Source organism: Theropithecus gelada, chromosome 8 (genome assembly GCF_003255815.1).
Source record: "Theropithecus gelada isolate Dixy chromosome 8, Tgel_1.0, whole genome shotgun sequence".
NCBI lineage: Eukaryota > Metazoa > Chordata > Mammalia > Primates > Cercopithecidae > Theropithecus > Theropithecus gelada.
In genome coordinates, this window is record NC_037676.1 from 131,980,661 (window position 1) to 132,007,180 (window position 26,520).

Here is a 26,520-nt window from a genome sequence, read left to right on the forward strand (position 1 = left end):
GTTCTGGTGCTAGGCCTATTTCCTAATGATGGGTTCTAGTTCAGGGTTACCAGCAGTCACAGGAATACAAAGCAGCAAGAAAACAGGGGTAAGTGGTACTCTATACAAGTCTGTATCTAGGAGTTCCATCATCAGCCAGCAAGACCCGAATCATTGGGCTGCAACTCCAGGACAAAGCTACAAATCCTGGGGAGGAAGATCCCATGAGGGCAATCCAGGGCTGAGACGTAGATATGTTATGAAAACAAGGGCTTGGGCACAGAGACTAAGGGAGAGATAGGTGGCTGGGATCAAGATAAAGTTTATCCCAATTACCAGATAACTGGACAGATGATAAATATTAGACAGGCAACCCAAGTGGGACCTGAAATTAAGTTTCATTTGACCCATCTAGAGTTTCTTAAAACTTTCCTGCCTTGGGACAGCAGGGAGGCTTAGAGCTTGGCATGAGGGGAGACAAAGATGAGGCTGAGAGGTTCCAGCTGGCAGTGAAGAGCTCACCAAGGCTGGGATCCAGGCAGGGTACAGCACATTCAGACTAAAGCTGCATGTGCACCTGTCAGGGATGTTGGGGTGAGGATGCTGGCATCTGGTAAACGATGGGACCAGTGATCTTTGCTATTCCTTTAACTCTGCAATCCCTTGAATGCAACAGACTCACGCACTTTTGCTCTTCACTCCTCCCTGGATCCTCATGAGCTCACTATGGACTAAACAGAAACATGCTAGAACTGCTTTACACGACAGCATTTCGTTCCAAATATGGAGACAGCACAATGCTCCAAGAGCTGAACCTGACAGAGATGTCTCTGAGAACAATCTCCCTACAACAGCAAAGCCATCCTGAAACCTACAACTTCACAGCCATGCGTCTGTTTCCAAAGGTGATGCGACAGGCCATGGGGAGGCAGGAGCCCCAAGAGTGCTGCTGAGGTTCTCAAGGAGCAAGGAGGGGACAGTCCCAGTCATCAATGGAGCCTTGTGGCCTCAGTGGAAAGGGAGGAACGCCCTGTCTCAGGCATGCAACCTCCAGAGTGCAGAAGACAGCCACACTTTGCCATTATGAAACCCCAAACACTCTGGGTGTGGTGAGACTTTTAAAAGCCTATTCTGCTGTCACTGAGGAGCCTTGGAAATGTGGAGAGCATACCACCCAAGGCCATTAAATGCCCAGACAGCTCCGGACAGAGACAAGAACAAGGATCCAATGAGCTTGAGGTAGAGTGTCTCAAAGAAATAAACATGCGGTGAAGGTATTTCCATAGCCAGTAAATACTGTCTTTCAGGGGGTTCAGAAGGAGACCAAACAGCCTCCCCCCAACATCCACCAATAAAAGAGTGACACTGTGTATCTAAGGAGTGAGCGGCCAGGCACAGAAGCCAGATTTCCCAACCACCCTTTAATTTATAGGCCATAAATGATGGAGCCCATGATCTATTGCCCCTGACTCAGGGGGGATTTATTCTGACTAAGAGCACACACAGAGCCCACTGATATAACTAATGGCCTTGGGTGGAAAAAGGTCGGGCTCTCACTAAATGCTAAGTAAAGATGTTTGGAGCAGACAGTTATAATACTAAGGGATGATTCCAAACATCACAGGAAGCAGCAAACACTACCCATCTCAGCTGAGGTCAAGCTGCAGGGGAGAAAAACCCAGGATGCTGCAGACAGGGAGTGACAGCCTGAAGCAATAGGCAACAGAGCTTCATTTCTCACAACCTTTCCATTTTACATCTTTTCAAGTGTGCCGCTTACCCGAGCTTTCACCCATCAAAGCCCACTCTCAGGTAAAGGTTGCATCCACTCCTTCACACTGAGTTGCCAGGGCTGGGAGAGCCTAAACCTCGTCTATCCCATGATTATTGCAGCTCCAGAGATAGTTCAGTGCCCACCACAGAATGCGGGCTTAGTAAATCTTTATTCAATGAATAAAAATACAGAAATAGTCTGTTTTTATTTATTAATTCATTCATTCCTCCATCCATCCATTCATCCAACCAGTGTTTCTTAAAGGGAACTTGTTACAAAGAGAGCTTCCTTCATGACCAGTGCCTGGGAGGCAAAAGAGACTTTAATAATGTTTTATTTTCATGGTGTATCTTATTGTTGTCATCTATCTATAGCAAGTGATACTGATTTTCCATTTATGGTAGTGATTTCAATTTTCATTTTGTCTAAATTTCTTCCTCCAAAATAAGAAGTCAATTTAAATTTAAAAATCTTCAGTAAATAAACACACAGATTTTATAATTATATGACCAAAATCTTCTGAAATAAAGACATTCTCAGATGAAAGATGGCTGAGAGGATTTGTCATCAGCAGATCTGCTTGAAAAAAAGGAAGTTCTTCAGGCTGAAGAGGAATTATATCAAAAGGAAGAAAACTTCAGAATTAAAAGAAGAGTGGCATAAATGTAAATAACTCGATAAATAGATTATTTTTCTTCTCTTAAATTCTTAAAAATATGTACAACTATTGAAAGCAAAAATTCTAACATTGTCTGGGAGGTCTCCAATGTAATAGACATAATATACATGTCAATTATAACACCAAGGATAAGGATAAAATGACCTGGATGATGGTAAGGCATCTATGCTTTACCTGAAGTGTTAAAATACTAACTCTAAATAGAATGTGAACATTTAGGTATGTATATTGTAATTCACAGAGAAACCACTAAATTAATATAAATATTATGACACAGGGTCATAAACAGTGTCTCTTCCCCAAACTAGATGTGAAAGCCTTATGATTTTCTGGGCAGTAGATAGAATACTCAGAGGGTCTTCTTAACTCAGTAGTGGAAAATAATCAGTCCTAGACTAAACACTGTTCTGACCCAGCCTATAAAAAAGACATAAAAGCAATACTTCAAAAAATCTGTTTCCAAGTAACTTAACTATGTCCCAGAACAAGACTCTATAATATAGGAACACAAAAATATCCAGCATCAAACAGGGTAATTAGAGTCCCTAAAGGAGGTGATAGGAGACAGAAAAAAAATTAGGGGAAATATTTCTCTAAAATGTCCAAATTTGATGAAATCTGTAAACCCACAGAATAAGAATCTCAAAACCCTGAGTACAAGTATTGAAAGAAAAACTATCAACCTAGAATTCTACGCCCAGCTTAAATGAGTTTCAAAATCAAACTAAAATAAAGTCAAAACAAAAAACTTTTACAGATATATGAAAACTAAACAAATGTATTCACCAGCAAAGCTGCATTACAAGAAATACAAAAAGACATCATCATTTAGGCAGAAGGAATAAGATATCAGATGGAAATGTGGCTCTACACAATTGAATTAATAGCCCTGGAAGTGGCAACTGCATGAGTAAACATATAAGATTTTTTATTATTTAAATGTCTTTAGGCAAACTAATCTGTTTAAGCAAAAATAATAACAATGTAGTACAGATTTTATAGCACAGGTACAAGTAGAATATATGTCAAAAATATCATAAGGTTGTAAGGAGAAAAATAGATTATGCTATTGTAAGTTTTTTATACTGTACATGAAGTAGTATAATATTACTTGAACCTAAAGCAACTTATAAAATAACAATACAGAGTTACAGCAAATAAGCCAACAAAAAAGATAAAAAGGAATTTAAAAAAATATATATGCATTCCAAAAGTAGGCAAGAAAAGGGAAACAACATATGGGCAACTTTTTTAAAAAGTGGCAAGATGATAGACTTAAACATGCCATATCAAGAATCCCATTAAATGTAAGTGGTCTAAATATCCCAATGAAAAGGCAGAGATTTTCAGAATGTGGGAAAAAGCAAGACACAAGTATATGCTTTCTACAAGAAATGTACTTTAAATATGAAGAGACAGATTAAAAACAAAAAGGTAAGAAAAGATATAATGTATTAATACCAATCAAAAGACAGATGCATTTGGTATTTCATTCTCTTTGTAGCAATTGTGAATGGGAGTTCACGCATGATTTGGCTCTCTGTTTGTTTGTTATTGGTGTATAGGAATGCTTGTGATTTTTGCACATTGATTTTGTATCCTGACACTTTGCTGAAGTTGCTTATCAACTTAAGGAGATTTTGGGCAAGATAATGGGGTTTTCTAAATATACAGTCATGTCATCTGCAAACAGAGACAACTTGACTTCCTCTCTTCCTATTCGAATACCCTTTATTTCTTTCTCTTGCCTGATTGCCCTGGCCAGAACTTCCAACACTATGCTGAATAGGAGTGGTGAGAGAGGGCATCCCTGTCTTATGCCAGTATTCAAGGGAATGCTTCCAGCTTTTGCCAATTCGGTTTGAGATTGGCTGTGGGTTTGTCATAAACAGCTCTTACTATTTTGAGATGCATTCCATCAATACCAAATTTATTGAGTTTTTAGCATAAAGAGGTGTTGAATTTTATTGAAGGCATTTCTGCATCTGTTGACATAATCATGTGGTTTTTGTCATTGGTTCTGTTTATGCGATGGATTATATTTATTGATTTGCATATGTTGAGCCAGCCTTGCATCCCAGGGATGAAGCCGACTTGATCGTGGTGGATAAGCTCTTTGATGTGCTGCTAGATGTGGTTTGCCAATATTTTATTAAGGATTTTTACATTGATGTTCATCAGGGATATTGGCCTGAAATCTTTTGTTGTTGTTGTGTCTCTGACAGGTTTTGGTATCAGAATAATGCAGGCCTCATAAAATGAGTTAGGGAGGAACCCCTCTTTTTCTATTCTTTGGAATAGTTTCAGAAGGAATGGCACCAGCTTATCTTTTACATCTCGTAGAATTTGGCTGTGAATCCTTCTGGTCCTGGGCCTTTTTTTTTTTTTTTTTTTTTTTTTTTTTTTTTTTTTTTTTTTTTTTTGGTTGGTAGGCTATTAATTACTGCCTCAATTTCAGAACTTGTTATTGGTCTATTCAGGGATCAGACTTCTTCCTCGTTTAGTCTTGGGAGGGTATATGTGTCCAGGAATTTATTCATTTCTTCTAGATTTTCTAGTTTATTTGCGCAGAGGTGTTCCTAGTATTTTCTAATGGTCATTTGTATTTCTGTGGGATCAGTGGTGATATGAAGGACCTCTTCCAGGAGAACTACAAACCACTGCTCAAGGAAATAACACAGTACACAAACAAATGGAAAAACATTCCATGCTCATGATAGGAAGAATTAATACTGTGAAAATGGCCATACTGCCCAAAGTAATTTAGAGATTCAATGCTATCCCCATCAAGCTACCATTGACTTTCCTCACAGAATTAGAAAAAAACTACTTTAAATTTCCTATGGAACCAAAAAAGAGCCCATATAGACAAGACAATCCTAAGAAAAAAAAAAAAGAAAAAGCTGGAGGCATCACGCTACCTGACTTCAAACTATACTACAAGGCTACAGTAACCCAAACAGTATAGTACTGGTACCAAAATATATAGAGAGAGAGACCAGTGGAACAGAAGAGAAGCCTCAGAAATAACAGCACACATCTGCAACAATCTGATCATTGACACACCTGACAAAAACAAGCAATAGGGAAAGAATTCCCTATTTAATAAACGGTGTTGGGAAAACTGGCTAACCATATGCAGAAAACTGAAACTGGACTCCTTCCTTACACCTTATACAAAAATTCACTCAAGATGGATTAAAGACTTAAATGTTAGACCTAAAACCATAAAAATCCTAGAAGAAAACATAGTCAATACCATTCAGGACATATGCGTGGGCAAAGACTTCACGACTAAAACACCAAAAGCAATGGCAAAAAGCAGCCAAAATTGACAAATAGGATCTAATTAAACTAAAGAGTTTATGCACAGCAAAAGAAACTATCAGTATAGTAAACAGGCAACCTACCAAATGGGAGAAAAATTTTGCAATCTATCCATCTGACAAAGAGCTAATATACAGAATCTACAAGGAATTTAAACAAATTTACCAAAAAAAAATCAAATAACCACATCAAAAAGTGGGCAAAGGATATGAACAGACACTTCTCAAAATAAGACATTTATGTGGCCAACAAACATATGAAAAAAAGCTCATCATCTCATCACTGGTCATTAGAGAAATACAAATCAAAACCACAATTAGATACTACCATCTCAGGCCAGGTAGAATGGTGATTATTAAAAAGTGAGGAAACAACAGATGCCGGACAGGATGTGGAGAAATAGTAATGCTTTTACACTGTTGGTGGGAGTGAAATTAGTTCAACCATTGTGGAAGACAGTGTGGAGATTCCTCAAGGATCTAGAACCAGAAATACCATTTGACCCAGCAATCCCATTACTAGGTATATGCCCAAAGGATTATAAATCATTCTACTGTAAAGACACATGCACACCTATGTTTATTGCAGTGCTATTCACAATAGCAAAGACTTGGAACCAACCCAAATGCCCATCAACAATAGACTGGATAAAGGTAGTATGGCACTTATATACCATGGAATAATATGCAGCCATAAAAAAGGATAAGTTCATGTCCTTTGCAGGGATATGAATGAAGCTAGAAACCATCACTCTCAGCAAACTAACACAGGAACAGAAAACAAAACACCACTTGTTCTCACTCATAAATGGGAGTTGAACAATGAGAACTCATGGACACAGGGACGGGAACATCACACACCAGGGCCTGTCGGGAGGTGGGGGGCGAGGGGAGGGATAGCATTAGTAGAAATACCTAATGTAGATGACAGGTTGATGGGTGCAGCAAACCACCGTGGCACATGTATACCTATGTAACAAACCTGCATGTTCTGCATGTGTATCCCAGAGCTTAAAGTATAATTTTTTTAAAAAAACTTAAAAAAGAAAGATGCATTTGGCTATATTAAATTCAAACAAAATAGACTTCAGAAGACATAATATTACCACAGATAATAATGTTCATTTCATAACAAGAGACAAATTCAAGAAAACATAACAATTTTGAATGTTTATACACCTAATAATAGATTTTCAAAATACATGAAGTAAAAGCTGATAAAACCAAAAAGAGATGTGAAAAATTGACAATTATGGTCTAAGATTTCAATATCACTAACTCAGTAATTAATCAAACAAATTGACAGAAGATTGGTAAGGAAACTGAAGACTTGATCAATACTGTCAACTAACTTGACGAAATTAACATTTATAGAATCCACCACTCTGTATAAGCATAATACACATTTTTTTCCAAGAGTACATGGAATACTTACTAAGGTAGATTATATTTTGGTCCATAAAATAACTCAATACATTTTTAAAAGATTCAAGTGGCCAGGCACGGTGGCTCACGCCTGTAATCCCAAAACTTTGGGAGGCTGAGGCAGGCAGACCACTTGAGGCCAGGAATTTGAGACAAGCCTGGCCAACATGGTGAAACCTTGTCTCTACTAAAAATACAAAGATTAGCTGGATGTGGTGGTGTGCATCTGTAATCCCATCTACTCAGGAGGCTGAGGCACAAGAATCGCTTGAAATCAGGAGGCAGAGGTTGCAGTGAGCCAATATCACTTCACTTCACTCCACCCTGGGCAACAGAGCAAGACTCCATCTCTAAATAAATAAATAAATAAATACCAGCCAGGCGCGGTGGCTCACGCCTGTAATCCCAGCACTTTGGGAGGCCAAGGCGGGCAAATCATGAAGTCAGGAGATCTAGACCATCCTGGCTAACACAGTGAAACCCCATCTCTACTAAAAATACAAAAAATTAGCCGGGCGTGGTGACTGGCGCCTGTAGTCCCAGCTACTCGGGAGGCTGAGGCAGGAGAATGGTGTGAACCCGGGAGGCGGAGCTTGCAGTGAGCCGAGATCACTCCACTGCAGTCCAGCCTGGGCGACAGAGGGAGACTCTATCTCAAAAATATAAATAAATAAATAAATATCCAAGTCACATAACTACTCCAATAACAAGTATTCTCATCCATAAATGGGAACAATATCTACCCTTTAGGAGTCCCTATGAAAAAATAGAAATAATATGTAAAAGAATACGAACAGAAAAGACACTCAGTCATGTAACTATTATAATGTGCTCAAAAGAACCAAGCTAGAAAGTAGACAGGATCCAGAGTGGAAGCCCTAGTCTGCCAAATATCAAAGCCAATACTTCCCAATATACAAATCAGATACCCTCATAGTGTTTTGGTGAGAACAGATAGAATAGTGCTTGTGATCATCCTTTGTAGGCTAAAGACCACAAATTCACGTGTAGCAAATAATTACTATTATTATCAACATTCAAGATTATGAATTTGAGTATTTACAATACTGGTATCAGGACATATCAGAAAAATTCTTTTTTTGTCTGAATTCTCATTTAATAAAGTACATTTTAAAAGCCAATGACTTGATTGTCTCCTAAGTACTGTAATAAATATACACATATTCACACCCACATAAATATAACATGTAAGAATAATTCCACAGACATAAAATATTAATGTTATTCTATCTGTATATATACACATGCTTTATTACATATTAGATGTTAATGCACATGTGTACATATACTATCTACATTTGCAATAATGTCACCTTAAACGCACACAAATATATAGTCAGTAACAGATTTGCAATAGTAATGTCAGCTTATGCTTACATGTTAATTTATAGTTTCCAAAGCAATTTCATATACATCATCTCATTGGTGTTTTCAATTGTCCTACTGTAGGTAAGCTAAAAATCATCACAGCAAAGCATAGTGGGAAAAGCATGCCTTCTAGAATCAGGAAGATTTGGTTTCAAATTCTAGCCAAGTCTGTTGCAGAAGCAGACTCAGAGATACAGTGAAAATAAAATGGGATAAGTGCAGTGGGAAACTGAAATAGACACTGGGAAGCCCAACCTCAGGTGCACAAGATGGACAGGCAGAGAAGATAGGCTAGAAGAAGTTCTATCTGAACTCTCTTAAAGAAGTGACTGACATAAGAGTAGTGGATCCCAGGGGATCAAGGTCCCACAGGCAGAGGCAATGGGACAAGAAACCATTTTTGTTGGTTTCACATTTTCTTCTTGAATCCTAAACCTGGGTCTTCCAATGGCCCATTCTTCTTCCGTATTCATCATGTTCTCCCTTCATGATTTAACTGGCACATCATTTTTAATTATTGCCCCCCACTGTAGAAATGGTCTCTCTGCATTGACTCAGTCCCAAATTTTCAACTACTAGGTTAGATGGCCAGCTATCAGTAGCAACTGAACATGTCTACAGTAGATTTCACTCCCACCCCTTTGCCTTACTCCAAATCATTTTCCTGACTTCTTTGTTTCTATTAAGAACAGACAGTACCATCTTCTTAATCATCTGGCTAAAGCTGGCAAATCCTACTGCCTTACTCTTCTCTCCTTCATCTACCACATCTTTTTGTAATCCTTCCCAAAGGCATCCCCAATTTTAATTACTTTACAACTGTTAGTGTTAAAGCCTTGATACTGCTCAATATTCTAGTGTATTAGCCAAGGATCTTCTTGTGGAAATGGTAGAAATTCCAACTCAAATCACCTCTAATAAAGATAATAATTTGTGGGAAAATGTAACTGAAAATTAGACTTCAGACAGGACTGGATCCAGGTCCTCATTATTACCAAATATCACTCTCCATATCACTGCTCTAGCTCTGTCTGACTTGACAGCAATCTCAGTCAGTTTTTCTTATGTAATAGCAAACAGAGCTTTGGGTTTGCATCCTACCAACTGGCAACCCCATTGGTAAAAGGAGGCCTCACTCATGGTTCCAGCAAACATTCTAGGAATGATTGTTGTGGTTTCGGAACAATTGTTGTGGTTTTGGAACAATGTGCTGTATGTTTTCTCCTCGGCCAGAGCTAGTTCACTAACCCCACCCCCAGAGTGGGGGTTAGGTTAGCCCCAACCAAATCACAATGACTAAGAGTGGAAAAGATGGTCCCCCAAAGCACAATTGAAGAACTAAACTGAGAAAGGAGAGCTAGTTGGCCAAAAAAAAATAAAAACATATAAAATATCCTTCCAGTATGCTTCTTAATTAATTTTGATTAATTCGAAATTAATTCCGATTTCATTCCACTTTACATCACTCTATTCCCTGTTTGCAAATTAATCTTAAAGATACATTTGATTATTTCTTCCCACTGTTCATGAGTCTTCAATGACACCTCACTAGAAGCCCTACAGTGCTCTAGGGAATAGCAATTTGCAAGCATGTGTGAAAAAATTTCAGAGCTCTCCTTGAATGAGAGGGAGAGATTTTGAAAGACGTGAAGCTTTAACGAATAATCAATGTGGGTGAGTGAAGGTGTTACAGTTTTATTTCTGGTAGCCCAGTTGGACACCTTGGGTTGGTGTAGCTTATAAACAAGTCTGTTACATAAGAATTCACCTGTCATGGATGGGATTCACAGAAAAGCATCCAGAAAGGCAGAATTTGGCAGCTCCGAGTTTCCTGTGTAGCTGTCAAAATCCTTATTTCACCTGCTGGAGTCCTTTGGCCCTTCTACTGCCCCAGGAGAGGTATGTGAGTTTTTCTCTCTTTCTCATATGTCATGAGCCCCACTAGAATGTAACACTATGAGGACAGCGAATGTGTCTATTTTATTGATGTCTATATTCCAATGCTTAACAGAGCGCCTGGAAAATGGTACCTTTAATATTTGTTGAATAAATGAATGAATGAATGGCAAATGCCAAACAATATCTTTCTCACTTCAACAGCACTTAACCCAGGGTCCAAGACCACATATAGCATAGTCTTGCATACAGATGGATTTAACTTTTTTCAAAACCCATTTTTAAAAAGGATTCTAGTCATATGTTTTTGTTTGGGGCCAGTGCAAATTTTGAGAAGTAAGTTGATTTGAATGATCTATGTGCCAGAGTTCTAAAATTGAAAGCTGCTAATCACAAAACTGTAGAATGTTCACAAACAAGAGGGACATACTCATCACATTCTATTTTTCTGTGTCATTCCCATTTCAGTGTAAGCATCGCTGAAAGCAAACACCAAGAACATTTTCAAACAAATGTTATCTATTCTTAGATGTGAATCATGCTGCTGTTAGCCAACCATGCGTAAAACTACCATCGTGCATGTACACCCTTCCTCTCAACCTAGAAAAATTCTACACCCCCCCGCCAAGGTCTTCCGACCTTGACACTCATCCTATGCACTGCTAGGTGGCCATACAGGCTCAGCATCTAGCAGTTTTCTTCTTTTCTTTTCTTTTTTTTTTTTTTGAGATGGAGTCTCTCTCTGTCACCCAAGCTGGAGTGCAGTGGCGCAATCTCGGTTCACTGCAACCTCCGCTTCCTGGGTTCAAGTAATTGTCCTGCCTCAGCGTCCTGAGTAGCTGGGATTACAGGCACGCACCACCACGCCCGGCTATTTTTTTTTTTTTTCCCTGTATTTTTAGTAGACACAGGGTTTCACCATCCTGTCAAGCTGGTCTCGAACTCCTGATCTCGTGATCCACCCGCCTGGGCCTCCCAAAACGCTGGGATTACAGGCATGAGCCACCACACTCGGCTGCATCTAGCAGTTTTTCTACTGCTTGGGAAATCCAGTGAATTTTAATGCTATTGAGCAACTCTGCTCAAACACTCCTGGTGTGAACTGAGCAAAGCCCTGGTTGCTAGGCAGCCATTCCAAAAGCACAATGATTTCCAAAATAAAAAGAGATCCAGAGCACACTTGAATCAAATACAATTGCACTGTTTATCTGCAACTGGTTGGATTGCACCCCTACCTTGGTTAGATGGTTTATTTCTCTATGAATGACTCTAGAAAATACTACTACTCTAGTCCTTCCAATTTTTAACTAAGCTGAAAGTATTTTTACTTTTTCCAAACTCTCAGTGAGGAAAGAATGAGGGATGTTTCAATGTTGGAACTTCTAGCAAATAGTCGGTGTTCAATAACTACTTGTTGAATTAACTAATTAATGAATATGTGGGTACAAAAGCTTGCTTTTGCATCCTGAGGCAATCATGGCCTCTGGGGAAAGGTAGGCTTGCTGTATCCTGAGGCAATCACTCACTCTGAAGAAAGCCAACCTCCATGTTATGAGGGTACTCAAGCCATCTATGGAGAGGCCACATGGTTAGGAACTAAGGCCTCCTGCTTACAGCCATGTGAGACAGCCATCTTCAAAACAGGTTCTCCAGCCTCACTTAAGCTTTCAGCTGACTCCAGCCTTTGCCAACATCCAACTGCAGTAAGACCCTAAGTCAGAACCAGCCAGGTAGGCCATTCCCAAATTCTTAACCAGCAGAAAGAGGAAAATACAAGTTAAATGTGTATTATTTTAAGCCATTATGTTTTGGGGGTGATTTGTTATGCAATAGATAATACAATCTATTTATTTATCAATAGATTGTGTTGATAACACAATAAATAATACAATAACAATTCGTTATGCAATAGATAATACAATCTTCTTTCACCTTGTGTGAGATGACAGCTTCTTAAAATACAAACTCCTGGAGGGCGAGTTTTCTGTCTTATTCACTCCTGTATTCCTGGTACCTTGTATGCATCCAACAAACAATGAGTAACAACTCACTTAATGACAAACTGGTTTCTGATTTTTTTTTTTTTATTGAGACGGACTCTCGCTCTGTTGCCCAGGCTGGAGTGCAGTGGCGTGATCTCGGCTCACTGCAAGCTCCGCCCCCCGGGTTCACGCCATTCTCCTGCCTCAGCTTCCCAAGTAGCTGGGACTACAGGCGCCCGCCACCAGGCCCGGGTAATTTTTTGTATTTTTAGTGGAGACGGGATTTCACCGTGTTAGTCAGGATGGTCTTGATCTCATGACCTCGTGATCCGCCCACCTCAGCCTCCCAAAGTGCTGGGATTACAGGCGTGAGCCACTGCACCCAGCCGGTTCCTGATTTTTTATAGAAATCTATATATGTTCACACACAGAAACAGAAGTAGAATTCTTCAATAAAATGATACTTTTAGCAAAAAAGCATCAGACAGCATAATTATCCAAAAAGGAACTATTGGAAATTATGGAAAAAAATGTTATTAGAATTCACATAATCCTCCTCCGTTACTGGGGTGGGAGGGAGCCACATGTAGAAGGAATGCAGGGCCTCGAAGTATTCAAAGAAAGAACAATTAACAAAGGGCATAGTTTGAGACGCCCAGCTTCTCCTGAGAAGAAAAAGGCATTGCAAGGTGGCACAGGGTACCAAGATCTCAAGCTCTACTTGGAGTTTTTCTTGAAGTGTTCCTGAAGCAATATCATAAAAGGAATTTGAGAATGCAAGGCCAGTTGAACAAGTTAACCCTTCAGCCCCTTTCTAACTTGAGCTGTTGTGGTTGCTCCTGTCCTCGGCTAGCCTGAGAAAGCTCAAGAGGAAGACCTTGGGGCCACCATTTTCCACGTTCACGTTCACACACACCCTCTCTCCATCAAGCATCTTATTAGACTATCTGTTTGAGCACAGGCTAAATAAGTGTCCTCAAATAAGAGATGGTGAATAATGGCAGCAAGTCCCTGTCTTGTTCCCTCATAATAAAGCCAGTAGAGATTAAAGGGAAGATTTGCCCTCCCTCGAACCTCAGGTAATGAGATGACTACCTGTATTCAAATCAAAGACATACTCATGCATTCCTTTCTTTCTAATGGTTCAGTTTCCAGAGTTGATATTGTGTACTCTGCTGCATGCTGTGAGGTATGTAAGAAAAGTGGCATGTGGCCTGGCATCTCAGTTACTTATCACCCCCCTCCAGAGCCAGGGGGCAGTTTCAAATGTGTTCAATTGCCCAAGATCTAAAAATTAAAAATAGTAATTTAAATGTCCCAGATCAGAGAATCATATTTTCTTCTCTTCTTTCCATTTGTTGCTTTTTGAGTCTTGCCACGACCACAATATCAGGTACACAGCAGGCCTCTAAAACTCAATATTGCTCTTGCTGTTAGTTCCATTCATTCAAGAAAAGCTTGTTGGCCGGGCGCGGTGGCTCAAGCCTGTAATCCCAGCACTTTGGGAGGCCGAGACGGGCGGATCACGAGGTCAGGAGATCGAGACTATCCTGGCTAACACGGTGAAACCCCGTCTCTATTAAGAAATACAAAAAACTAGCCGGGCGAGGTGGCGGGCGCCTGTAGTCCCAGCTACTCGGGAGGCTGAGGCCGGAGAATGGTGTGAACCCGGGAGGCGGAGCTTGCAGTGAGCTGAGATCTGGCCACTGCACTCCAGCCTGGGCAACAGAGCGAGACTCCATCTCAAAAAAAAGAAAAAAAGAAAAAGAAAAGCTTGTTGAGCATCAGCTATGTGCTAGCGCTATACTAGGTTCTTCATATACACTATTTAATTTATGTCAATAGCAATCCAATGCAATGAGAAAAATGAAGCTCAAAGATTTTGAATTATTTACTGGAGGTTGCAGAGTTAGGGATCGGCCCAACTCCAAACCCAGGTTTTTTTGGTTAGCCCTGCCACCCTAATCAAAACAGTCTTTTAAATGAAGGCGACCTTTGTATCCACCAAGATAATGAAGCCCAAGATTCTCACCACCCCTGCTTTCTTATGTGTTAATCAAGATTCCAATGCTTTGAAAGAGTTTAATTGCCTGGCTGAATTTATTTAGAGATAATATTTCTCTGCTTCTGGAAAAATATTTGAAACTCCCAACCCAGGTCTTTGCTCAGCATGAGACAATCAGATTTATCACAGAATCCATAATGATCCTAGCATAAGCAGCTGACATTTTACCAAGGCATGGTTTTTCTGAAATATGGGAAATTGTTCTAAGTTCCTCGTCATTCTGGTCTTACCCCCCAGAGATTTTTAAGGGAGACATTTAATACAATCAACGTAGTGTTTTAAGGAGGTTCTATTCTGAGGATATTAATATAAAAGGAGACCAGTGTTAGGCCCCCTGTTGATGCCCCACTTCTCCCAGCCCACGCCATGTTAACCCAGCAAGGAGAAAGACATGGAAGAGGGGATGAAGAAGGGCAGGTTTGAGAGAGAGGAGATGGCCTTGAATTCAGTAGGTCCCAAAGCATATAAAGGAGAGTGGCAGGCAGCACCAAGCATCCTGCTGTTTGACAATGCTGCCACCTTCTGGCATATATTGGAAATTTACTAGAAGATATTACTAGTCACTGTCATTTTACAGATAACCCACAAAGATGTGATCTGATATACGAATAAAGTTTTTTTAAATTACCTCCAAGGTGTTCTTGGCATCTATTTAAACTGGAATTAAATACACTTACTTTCCAAGCTCCTGTCTTTTAAAGTATTCCATACTATGCCTGGACAATTAGAGAAACTTCCTTGATGTTGTACTTACCTCCATGCAGGCTCCCTTCCAATCCAGTCCCTCCCCCCATCTACCCCCTACCTCTAGCAGCCAGAGTCTCCATGACTTAATTTCACTTGGAATAAATTCAAATGTGTTTCTCTGGCCCAGGAAGGATCCCAAACTGGTAGCCTGCAAGCCCAGTTACAGCAGCTCAGCTGTTATATATATATATTCAGAATAGTGTTTTAAATGGCTGTGGTGGGAAACCCCCATGTATCAGTCTTCCAACAACTTCCCACCCACACCCAATACACAAACACATACACACACACACACACACACACACACCCCTATTCCCATACTTATTTACTCACGTGGCCCCTGAAGTCAAGAAAGTTTACTTGGAAGTTTACATTCATCCAGATCCTCAGAATGTGAGCTTATTTGGAAATACAGCCCTTGCAGATGTATTTAGCTAAAAAGAGGTCATACTAGATTAGAGTGAGCCCTAAATCCATGACTTACAATGGACATATAAGGACATATGACTTACGTCCTTGTAAGAAAAGACAATCTTTTTCTCAAGATGGTGGATTAAAGGCTTTTAGTGTGTGCTCAGCCACTTGGAAACAGCAAGGCAGTGCATAAGGATCAACTCTGTGAGCTCAATTCAAGAAGGAAAATGGGAATCCACCAGAATTGCGAAGGACATTCCAAATCCCGGGGAGGAGAACACCGGCCAACAGCCCCCATGACAGAGTACGGCTGATCAAAGTGAGCGAAGCCTCAGTACGTGAGAGAGGCAGAGAACCCTGCTCTGTAAGTCACCTTTCCGTGGGGATCTGAGAAAGACAGGCTGAGGGAGAGCACTTTGTTTCTCTCAAGCCGTGGAACTAACTTGGGGAGAGGTTTGAAGCCACCGTGAAGGAATGTGAATGGGAAAAGTCACAGACATATTCCCAGACTCAGGACTGAGATCAGGATGCCATTTTTAATCTAGGTGCATGCAAAGTCACCCATCCTTTGCTGACCAGTAGCATGACTGCACAGGCATTTTAGTCTTGGGTAAGAGATTGGAGCACCTGCTCTGGAGTGGGGTAGGAGCCTCCACAGTCAGAACTGTGGAAAGTGCCTCAGCAGTAGGTACTAGAATTGTGTTCTCCCCCATCACAGGTCTGGGGCAGGAGGAAAGCTGCTACAGCTGCAGTCTTATGTGGGCAGCAAGGCTTCAGCCAGGGCCATCTTGGCAACCTGGACCCGCCTGCATGTGCCATTGCTGGGTGCCCAGACTGCTCCTCTGAGATCGTGGTGTAGCAGGGCCCTCTCCACTCCACCCCAGACAGAAGTCCAGGCATTCAGAGCACACTCAGCCTGGACCAGCAGCCTAAGCTGCCCCATCCCTCCTAGACATAGACTATGGTGCAACAGGGTCCTCACTGCTCTACGCCCAGGCAGATCTCCAGGCATTCAGAGCACGTGCTTGCCCAGATCAGCAGCCTGAGTCTCCTCACCCCTCTTGTGCAGAGATCTTGGTGCAGGGGGCCCTCTCTCCTCCACACTCAGGCAGATCTCCAGCCATTTGGAACACCCACTCAACTTGATAAGCACCCTGACCTGCCCTACTGTTTCTGTGCAGAGACCCTGGTGCAGAGGAGTCCTCTCCGCTACACACCCAGGCGGATCTCCAGGTATCTGGAACATCCACTCTCCCGGATTAGAGTTCAGGCTGCCCCCCATCACCATACAGAGAACAGGGGACTGAGGAAGTTTTCCAGCTCCACACCTAGGCACATCTCTGGGTGCTTGGTGGTCACCCACTGGATTCTCCCTCAGCACAGGTGCTTGTGCCTGCCATCACAGGACCTGTAGGTGTACCCCCAATGAGCACCACCTCCCCCCAGGGGCTGAGCAGGGCGCTCAGACCACTATGCATTCCACGAATCAGTTCATTTTCTAGGGCAACAGAGCTTCTGCCTGTAAACAAGGATCAAGTATATACCCAGCCACACTGGCTGCACCAGCTCTTACCTATAAGCACCATCTACTGGCTTGTAGATCAAACTGCACAGTGTGATATAAAACTTGCTGAGGGCGCTGCCTGGTTGGCCCAGCCCCCTGGACCCCTGAGCTGCGGTAGCCTGCCGCTGGAGAGGCTGTTCGCCTGGGGCGGGCCCTTGCAGACCTTTCTCAAGCGCCAGGTGGGGTCTGAAGCCCATTTGAAGGTCAGGAGGCATGAGTTGTTGGCGGTGGTCAAGCTGCTGAACAAGAAGGAACAGGAGCTGCAGGAGACCGAGCACTTGCTGTATGATGAGGATGAATATTTAAGGAAACTTGCAGAGAATGAAATAACTCTGTGTTATAAAAAGAAATAACCAGTTGAAGCTTCAGAAGAAACAGATGAAAATGATTTGATCCTGGAAGTAACTGCAGGAGTTGAAGGTCGGGAGGCAATGTTGTTTACTTCAGAGATGTTTGATACGTATCAGCCATACGCTGCATTTAAAAGATGGCAATTTGAAACCCTGGAATATTTTCCAAGTGAAATAGGTGGCATCAGACATGCATCTGCCAGCATTGGGGGTTCAGAAGCCTATAGGCCATGAAATTTGAAGGACGTGTGCGCAGAGTACAAAGAGTGCCAAAGACAGAAAAGCAAGGCCTCATCCATACTAGCACCATGACTGTAAGCAGTATTGCCCCCGCCTACTGAGATTAATCGGGTGATTAATCTGAAAGATTTGAGAATCGACACTAAGCAAGCCAGTGGAGCTTGGGGGGCAGCATGTAAATACCACGGACAGTGCTGTCCGGCTAGTTCATCTTCCAACAGGAAGAAGAAAAGGGATGAGAAGGAAAAGGAGTATTCCTTGAAAATAAGTAAAGAAGATTTTTCTATTAAAACTTTTTAATTCTTGTAACACTATTCAGGTGTTTCTGAATGTCAGCAAGAGAGATCTCAACTGAAAAATGAAGAGCTGACTATGAAAAAGTTACGTGTAAAACTATACAACATGTATCTAGAAGAAGAAATGAATAAAAAACACAGTGCTAGAAAAATTCAGATTGGAAGTAAAGGAAGATCAGAGAAAATAAGAACCTATAATTTTCCACAGAACCAGGTCTCAGATCACAGAATAAGCAAGTCACTGCATGATCTTGAAACTTTTATGCAAGGAGATTATCTACTGGATGAACTTGTTTGGTCATTAAAGGAATATGCTGATTATGAATCTTTAGTAGAAATTATTTCCCAAAAAGTTTAAGTTGATTTTTTATTCATACGCTTTTGTAGCTTAGAAAAATTCTACTGCAGCACATCCACGTAGTGTAAAAATACCATTATTCTCTTAAAAAACATGAGTTAACACAGTTGGAGGTAATATGCATATTCTGAAGTCATAGATAATTTACACAGATCTCTTTCAATGCATTAGTAAAAACAATACAATATACAGATGGTCCTTGATTTACATTGTGGTTAATTCCCAACAAACCCATCACAAGTCAAAAAATACCTTTAACATTAGCAACACCGCAGTCTCCTACTTAATGACAGCTTGACTTAACAATTTTCCAACTTTACCGTGGTGTGAAAGAGGTATGATTCGTAAGTCCTAAGGAGCTCCTCAGCTTGAAATGGGTTTACATCCTGATAAACCCATCATAAAGTCAAAAAAAACCTAAAACCATCATAAGCTGGTGGCCGCCTGTTATCATGATATAGTGGTAAGTCTTGGACGCTTCTTTACAATAAGTAGACAAAGGAAAATCATCCTTTGTCCTGTTCTATGTAAATATTTAATGAATGATCCAAAATTCAGTTTAAATCTTTATTATGAAAAACTTTAAACCTAAAGTAGTAGAAATATGACAGTAAATATTATATCCTAATATCCAGTCAGGAGACAGAAACCATACCATTAACTTGGACAGGGATAATTTTAATATAAAAAACTTTTAACTGATCATGGTATTAGCTATTAAGAGGGATAAAAGAGAGCTATAATGTCACAGGACTGAGAGTACTCAAGGAAGGAACATCCTTGGAAGGGGCTCCCCTTCCCCATGGTGAAGTCAGACCTAATGGAAAGAGTGTGGCTACTCACTGCTCAGTGATAGAGAAGTTCCCTGCCTTGCCCTGGGCCAGAGCTGGTGGGCAGCTGGTGGCTCAGGTTTGGAAGCAAACAACCTCACACCCTCGGGACTGGTAAGCCAGAAGCCTCCTGCTAGGGTGTGAGCAAAACTTGGACAGGAACTCTCAGTAGATGTTTGTGTTTGTCAAGGTTCTCCAGAGAAACTCCCTTAAAAGGATTGGCTTGTGTGATTATTATTAAGTCTAACAAGTCCAAAAGCTGGAGTGTGAGCCAAGAGGCTTGAGACCCACGAAAGCTGATGGTGTAGGTCCAGTCCAAAGGTATCTGTTGGAGGATTGTCTTTTTCTTGGAAGAGGACAGTCTTTTTTTCTCTTCAGGCCTTCACCTGACTGGATCAAGCCCACTAACATCAAGGAGGACACACCAACAAAGCCTTGCTCACTGCTAGCACAGTAGTCTGAGATTGACCTGCGAGGCAGCAACCTGGCAGGGGAGGGGGGTGTGCACCATTGCTGAGGCTTGAGTAGGTAAACAAAGTGGCTGGGGAAGCTCGAACTGGGCAGATCCCACCACAGCTCAGCAAAGTCTGTTGCCTTTGCAGATTCCACCTCTGGGGGCAGGGCATAGCTGAACAAAAGGCAGCAGAAACTTCTGCAGACTTAAACGTCCCTGTCTGACAGCTCTGAACAGAGCAGTGGTTCTCCCAGCACAGTATTTGAGCTCTGAGAATGGAGAGACTGCCTCCTCAAGTGGGTCCCTGAGCCCCGTGTAGCCTAACTGGGAGATACCTCACAGTAGGGGCCGACTGACACACCTCATACAGACGGATGCCCCCCTGGGATGAAGCTTCCAGAGGAAGGATCAGGCAGCAATATTTGCTGTTCTGCAGCCTCTGGTGGTGATAACCAGGCAAACAGGGTCTGTAGTGGACCTCCAGCAAACTCCAACAGACCTGCAGCTGAAGGACATGACTGCAAGAAGGAAAACTAACAAACAGAAAGGAATAGCATCAACATCAACAAAAAGCACATACACATCAAAACCCCATCTGTAGGTCACCAACATCAAAGACCAAAGGTAGATAAAACCACAAAGATGGGGAGAAACCAGAGCAGAAAAGTGGAAAATTCTAAAAACCAGAGTGTCTTCTCTCCTCCAAAGGACCACAGCTCCTCACCAGCAACAGAACAAAGCTGGATGGAGAATGATTTCGATGAGCTGACAGAAGTAGACTTCAGAAGGTCAGTAATAACGAACTCCTCTGAGCTAAAGGAGGATGTTAGAACCCATTGTAAGGAAGCTAAAAACCTTGAAAAAAGATTAGATGAATGGCTAACTAGAATCAACAGTGTAGGAGTGTAGGAAAGACCTTAAATGACCTGATGGAGCTGAAAACTGTGGCACGAGAACTACATGATGCATGCACAAGCTTCAATACCCAATTTGATCAAGAGGAAGAAACGGTATCAGAGATTGAAGATCAAATTAATGAGATAAAGCGAGAAGAGGAGTTTAGAGAAAAAAGAGTAAAAAGGAACAAACAAAGCATCCAAGAAATATGGGACTAAGTGAAAAGACGTTTGATTGGTGTACCTGAAAGTGACGAGGAGAATGGAACCAAGTTGGAAAACACTCTTCAGGATAATATCCAGGAGAACTTCCCCAACCTAGCAAGGCAGGCCAACATTCAAATTCAGGAAATACAGAGAACACTACAAAGATACTCCTCGAGAACAGCAACCCCAAGACACATAATCGTCAGATTCACCAAGATTGAAATGAAGGAAAAAATGTTAAGGGCAGACAGAGAGAAAGGTCGGGTTACCCACAAAGGGAAGCCCATCAGACTTACAGTGGATCTCTCAGCAGCAACTCTACAAGCCAGAAGAGGGTGGGGGCTAATATTCAACATTCTTAAAGAGATGAATTTTCAACCCAGAATTTCATATCCAGCCAAACTAAGCTTCATAAGTGAAGGAGAAATAAAATCCTTTATGGACAAGCAAATGCTGAGAGATTTGTCACCACCAGGCCTGCCTTACAAGAGCTCCTGAAGGAAGCACTAAATATGGAAAGGAACAACAGGTACCAGCCACTGCAAAAACATGCCAAATTGTAAAGACCACTGAAGCTAGGAAGAAACTACATCAACTAACGGGAAAAATAACCAGCTAACATCATATGACACGATCTAATTCACACATAACAATAGTAACTTAAATGTAAATGGGCTAAATGCTCCAATTAAAAGACACAGACTGGCAAATTGAATAAAGAGTCAAGACCCATCAGTTTGCTGTATTCAGGAGACCCATCTCACATGCAGAGACAGGCTCAAATAGAGGGATGGAGGAAGATCTACCAAGCAAATGGAAAGCAAAAAAAAGCAGGGGTTGCAGTCCTAGTCTCTGATAAAACAGACTTTAAACCAACAAAGATCAAAAGAGACAAAGAAGGCCATTACATAATGGTAAAGGGATCAATTCAACAAGAAGAGCTAACCATCCTAAATATATATACACCCAATACAGGAGCACCCAGATTCATAAAGCAAGTCCTTAGAGACCTACAAAGAGACTTAGACTCCCACACAATAATAATGGGAGACTTTAACACTCCACTGTCAACATTAGACAGATTAATGACAGAAGGTTAACAAGAATATCCAGGACTTGAACTCAGCTCTGCACCAAGTGGACCTAATAGACATCTACAGAACTCTCCACCCCAAATCAACAGAATATACATTCTTCTCAGCACCACATTGCACTTATTCCAAAATTGACCACATAGTTGGAAGTAAAGCACTCCTCAGCAAATGTAAAAGAACAGAAATCACAACAAACTGTCTCTCAGACCACAGTGCAATCAAATTAGAACTCAGGATTAAGAAACACTCAAAACTGCACAACTACATGGAAATTGAACAACCTGCTCCTGAATGACTACTGGGTAAATAACGAAATGAAGGCAGAAATAAAGATGTTCTTTAATATCAATGAGAACAAAAATACAACGTACCAGAATCTCTGGGACACATTTAAAGCAGTGTGTAGAGGGAAATTTATAGCACTAAATGCCCACAAGGGAAAGAAGGCAAGATCTGAAATTGACACCCTAACATCACAATTAAAAGAACTAGAGAAAGCAAGAGCAAACACATTCAAAGGCTAGCAGAAGGCAAGAAATAACTAAAACCAGAGTGGAACTGAAGGAGATAGAGACACAAAAAACCCTTCAAAAAAATCAATGAATCCAGGAGCTGGTTTTTTGAAAAGATCAACAAAATTGGTAGACTGCTAGCAAGACTAATAAAGTAGAAAAGAGAGAAGAATCAAACAGACGCAATAAAAAAATGATAAAGGGGCTATCACCACCAATCCCACAGAAATACAAACTACCATCAGAGAATACTATAAACACCTCTACGCAAATAAACTAGAAAATCTAGAAGAAATGGATAAATTCCTGGACACATACACCCTACCAAGACTAAACCTGGAAGAAACTGAATTTTTGAATATACCAATAACAGGCTCTGAAATTGAGGCAATAATTAATAGCCTACCAACCAAAAAAAGTCCAGGACCATGTGGATTCACAGCCAAATTCTACCAGAGGTACAAAGAGGAGCTGGTACATTCCTTCTGAAACTATTCCAATCAATAGGAAAAGAAGGAATCCTCCCTAACTCATTTTATGAGGCCAGCATCATTCTGATACCAAAGCCTGGCAGAGTCACAACAAAAAAAGAGAATTTTAGACCAATATCCCTGACGAACATCGATGCGAAAATCCTCAATAAAATACTGGCAAACCAAATCCAGCAGCACATCAAAAAGCTTATCTACCATAATCAAGTTGGCTTCATCCCTGGGATGCAAGGCTGGTTCAACACATGCAAATCAATAAACATAATCCATCACATAAATAGAACCAAAGACAAAAACCACATGATTATCTCAATACATGCAGAAAAGGCCTTTGACAAAATTCAACAGCCCTTCATGCTAATAACTCTCAATAAACTAGGTATTGATGGGACATATCTCAAAATAGTAAGAGCTGTTTATGACAAACCCACAGCCAATATCATACTGAATGGGCAAAAACTGGAAGCATTCCCTTTGAAAACTGGCACAAGACAGGAATGTCCTCTCTCACCACTCCTATTCAGCATAGTGTTGGAAGTTCTGGCCAGGGCAATCAGGCAAGAGAAAGAAATCAAGGGTATTCAGTTACGAAAAGAGGAAGTCAAATTGTCCCTGTTTGCAGATGACATGATTGTATATTTAGAAAACCCCATCATCTCAGCCCAAAATCTCCTTAAGCTGATAAGCAACTTCAGCAAAGTCTCAGGATACAAAATCAATGTGCAAAAATCACAAGCATTCGTATACACTAATAACAAACAGAGAGCCAAATCATGAGTGAACTCCCATTCACAATTGCTACAAAGAAAGTAAAATACCTAGGAATCCAACTTATGAGGGATATGAAGGACCTCTCAAGGAGAACTAAAAACCACTGCTCAACGAAATAAAAGAGGACACAAACAAGTGGAAGAACATTCCATGCTCATGCAAAGGAAGAATCAATATCGTGAAAATGGCCATACTTCCCAAGGTAATTTATAGATTCAATGCCATCTCCATCAAGCTACCAATGACTTTCTTCACAGAATTGGAAAAAACCACTTTGAAGTTCATATGGAACCAAAAAAGAGCCCACATTGCCAAGACAATTCTAAGCAAAAAGAACAAAGCTGGAGGCATCATGCTACCTGACTTCAAACTATAGTACAAGGCTACAGGAACCAAAACAGTATGATACTGGTACCAAAACAGAGATATAGACCAATGGAACAGAACAGAGGCCTCAGAAATAACACCACACATCTACAACCATCTGATCTTTGACAAACCTGAAAAAAACAAGAAATAGGGAAAGAATTCCCTATTTAATAAATGGTGCTGGGAAAACTGGCTGGTCATATGCAGAAAACTGAAACTGGATCCCTTCCTTGCACCTTATACAAAAATTAATTCAAGATGGATTAAAGACTTAAATGTAAGACCTAAAACCATAAGAAATCCTAGAAGAAAACCTATGCAATACCATTCAGGACATAGGCATGGGCAAGGACTTCATGACTAAAACACCAAAAGCAATAGCAACAAAAGCCAAAATACACAAATAGGATCTAATTAAACTAAAGAGTTATGCACAGCAAAAGAAACTACCATCAGAGTGAACAGGCAACCTACAGAATGGGAGAAAATTTTTGTAATCTATCCATCTAACAAAAGGCTAATATCCAGAATCTACAAAGAACTTAAACAAATTTACAAGAAAAAAAACAAAAAAAAACATCAAAAAGTGGGCAAAGGATATGAACAGATACTTCTCAAAAGAAGACATTTATGCAACCAACAGACAGACATGCGAAAAAATGCTCATCAGAGAAATGCAAATCAAAACCACAATGAGATACCATCTCATACCAGTTAGAATGGCAATCGTTAAAAAATCAGGAAACAATAGATGCTGGAGAGGATGTGGAGAAATAGGAACGCTTTTACATTGTTGGTGGGAGTATAAACTAGTTCAACCATTGTGGAAGACAGTGTGGTGATTCCTCAAGGATCTAGAGCTAGAAATACCACTTGACCCAGCAATCCCATTACTGGATATATACCCAAAGGATTATAAACCATGCTATAAAGACACATGCACACGTACATTTATTGTGGCACTATTCACAATAGCAAAGACTTGGACCCAACTCAAATGTTCATCAATGATAGACTGGATTAAGAAAATGGTACATACACCATGGAATACTATGCAGCCACAAAAAATGATGAGTTCATGTCCTTTGCAAGGACGTGGATGAAGGTAGAAACCATCATTCTGAGCAAACTATCACAAGGACAGAAAACCGAACACCGCATGTTCTCACTCATAGGCGGGAATTTAACAATGAGAACATTTGGACAGAGGGTGGGGAACATCACACACTGGGGCTTGTTGTGGGGTGGGGGGCAGGGGGAGGAATAGCATTAGGAGAAATACCTACTGTAAACAACGAGTTAACGGGTGCAGCAAACCAACATGGCATATGTATACTTATGTAACAAACCTGCACGTTGTGCACATGTACCCTAGAACTTAAAGTATAATTTTTTTTAAAAAAGAAGGAAAAAAAAACTTCTAAAGCAATCTAGGAAATGAAGGAAGAGATAAACATCTTAAGAAGAAATCAGTCAGAGTTTCTAGGTTTGAAAAACTCACTTAAGGCATTGCAAAAAAAAAAAAATTGAAATATTTATCAATAGACTGGACCAAGCAGAAGAAAAAATCTCAGCAAGAGCTTTAGACCAGTTTTTTAACCAATCCAGTCAGACAAAAATAAAGAAAAAAGAGTTTTTACTTTTTTATTATACTTTAAATTCTGGAATTTGTTACATAGGTATACACTTTCGATGTTGGTTTGCTGAAGACCTGAAGGGAGTGGGTGGCAAGCCATGTGCATGTTCAGGGCAGGCCCTTCCAGGCAGAAGGAACAGCAGGTGAGAACGCCCTGAGATGGGACTGTGCCTGAGGGTTTAAGGAACAGCAAGTATGCCATGTGGCTGGAGGGCGCAGCTAAGGAAAACTTATGAAGCAATGGGGACAGAAGAAAGCAAGGGCAAATCCTGTGCACTATTAGGATTCTGCTTTTTACTTTGAACTAGAAGGGAAATTATTAGAGCATTTTGAGTAGAAAAAAAATTCAGAAAATTTCATTTGTATCTCTCCTTTTGAGAAATGTCTGTTTGGATCCCTTGCCCATTTTTTAATCAGATTATTTGTTTTCTTGCTATTGAGTTCCTTATATGGTCATGCATCATATAAAGACATTTCTGTCAATGACACACCACATGTATGACGGTGGTCCCATAAGATTATAATGGAGCTGAAAAATCCTATCACCTGCTGACATTGTAGCCATCCTGATATCCTGGCAGAATGCATTCTTCACATGTATGTGGTGATGCTGCTGTCAACAAACCTACTGCACAGCCAGCCATATAAAAGTATAGCACACACAATTATGTATAATACAGAATACTTTCTAACAATCATAAATGACTGCATTACTGGCTCATGTGTTTACTATAGATTGTTATTTTAGAATGTACTCAATTGTCTTTTTTTTTAAG

General features: G+C 40.7%; 1 pseudogene; it reads left to right on the top strand.

Annotated features, from left to right (window-relative positions):
- Nucleotides 1–722: 722 nt before the first annotated feature.
- Nucleotides 723–18,484, top strand: LOC112630208 (annotated as a pseudogene).
- Nucleotides 18,485–26,520: the final 8,036 nt, after the last annotated feature.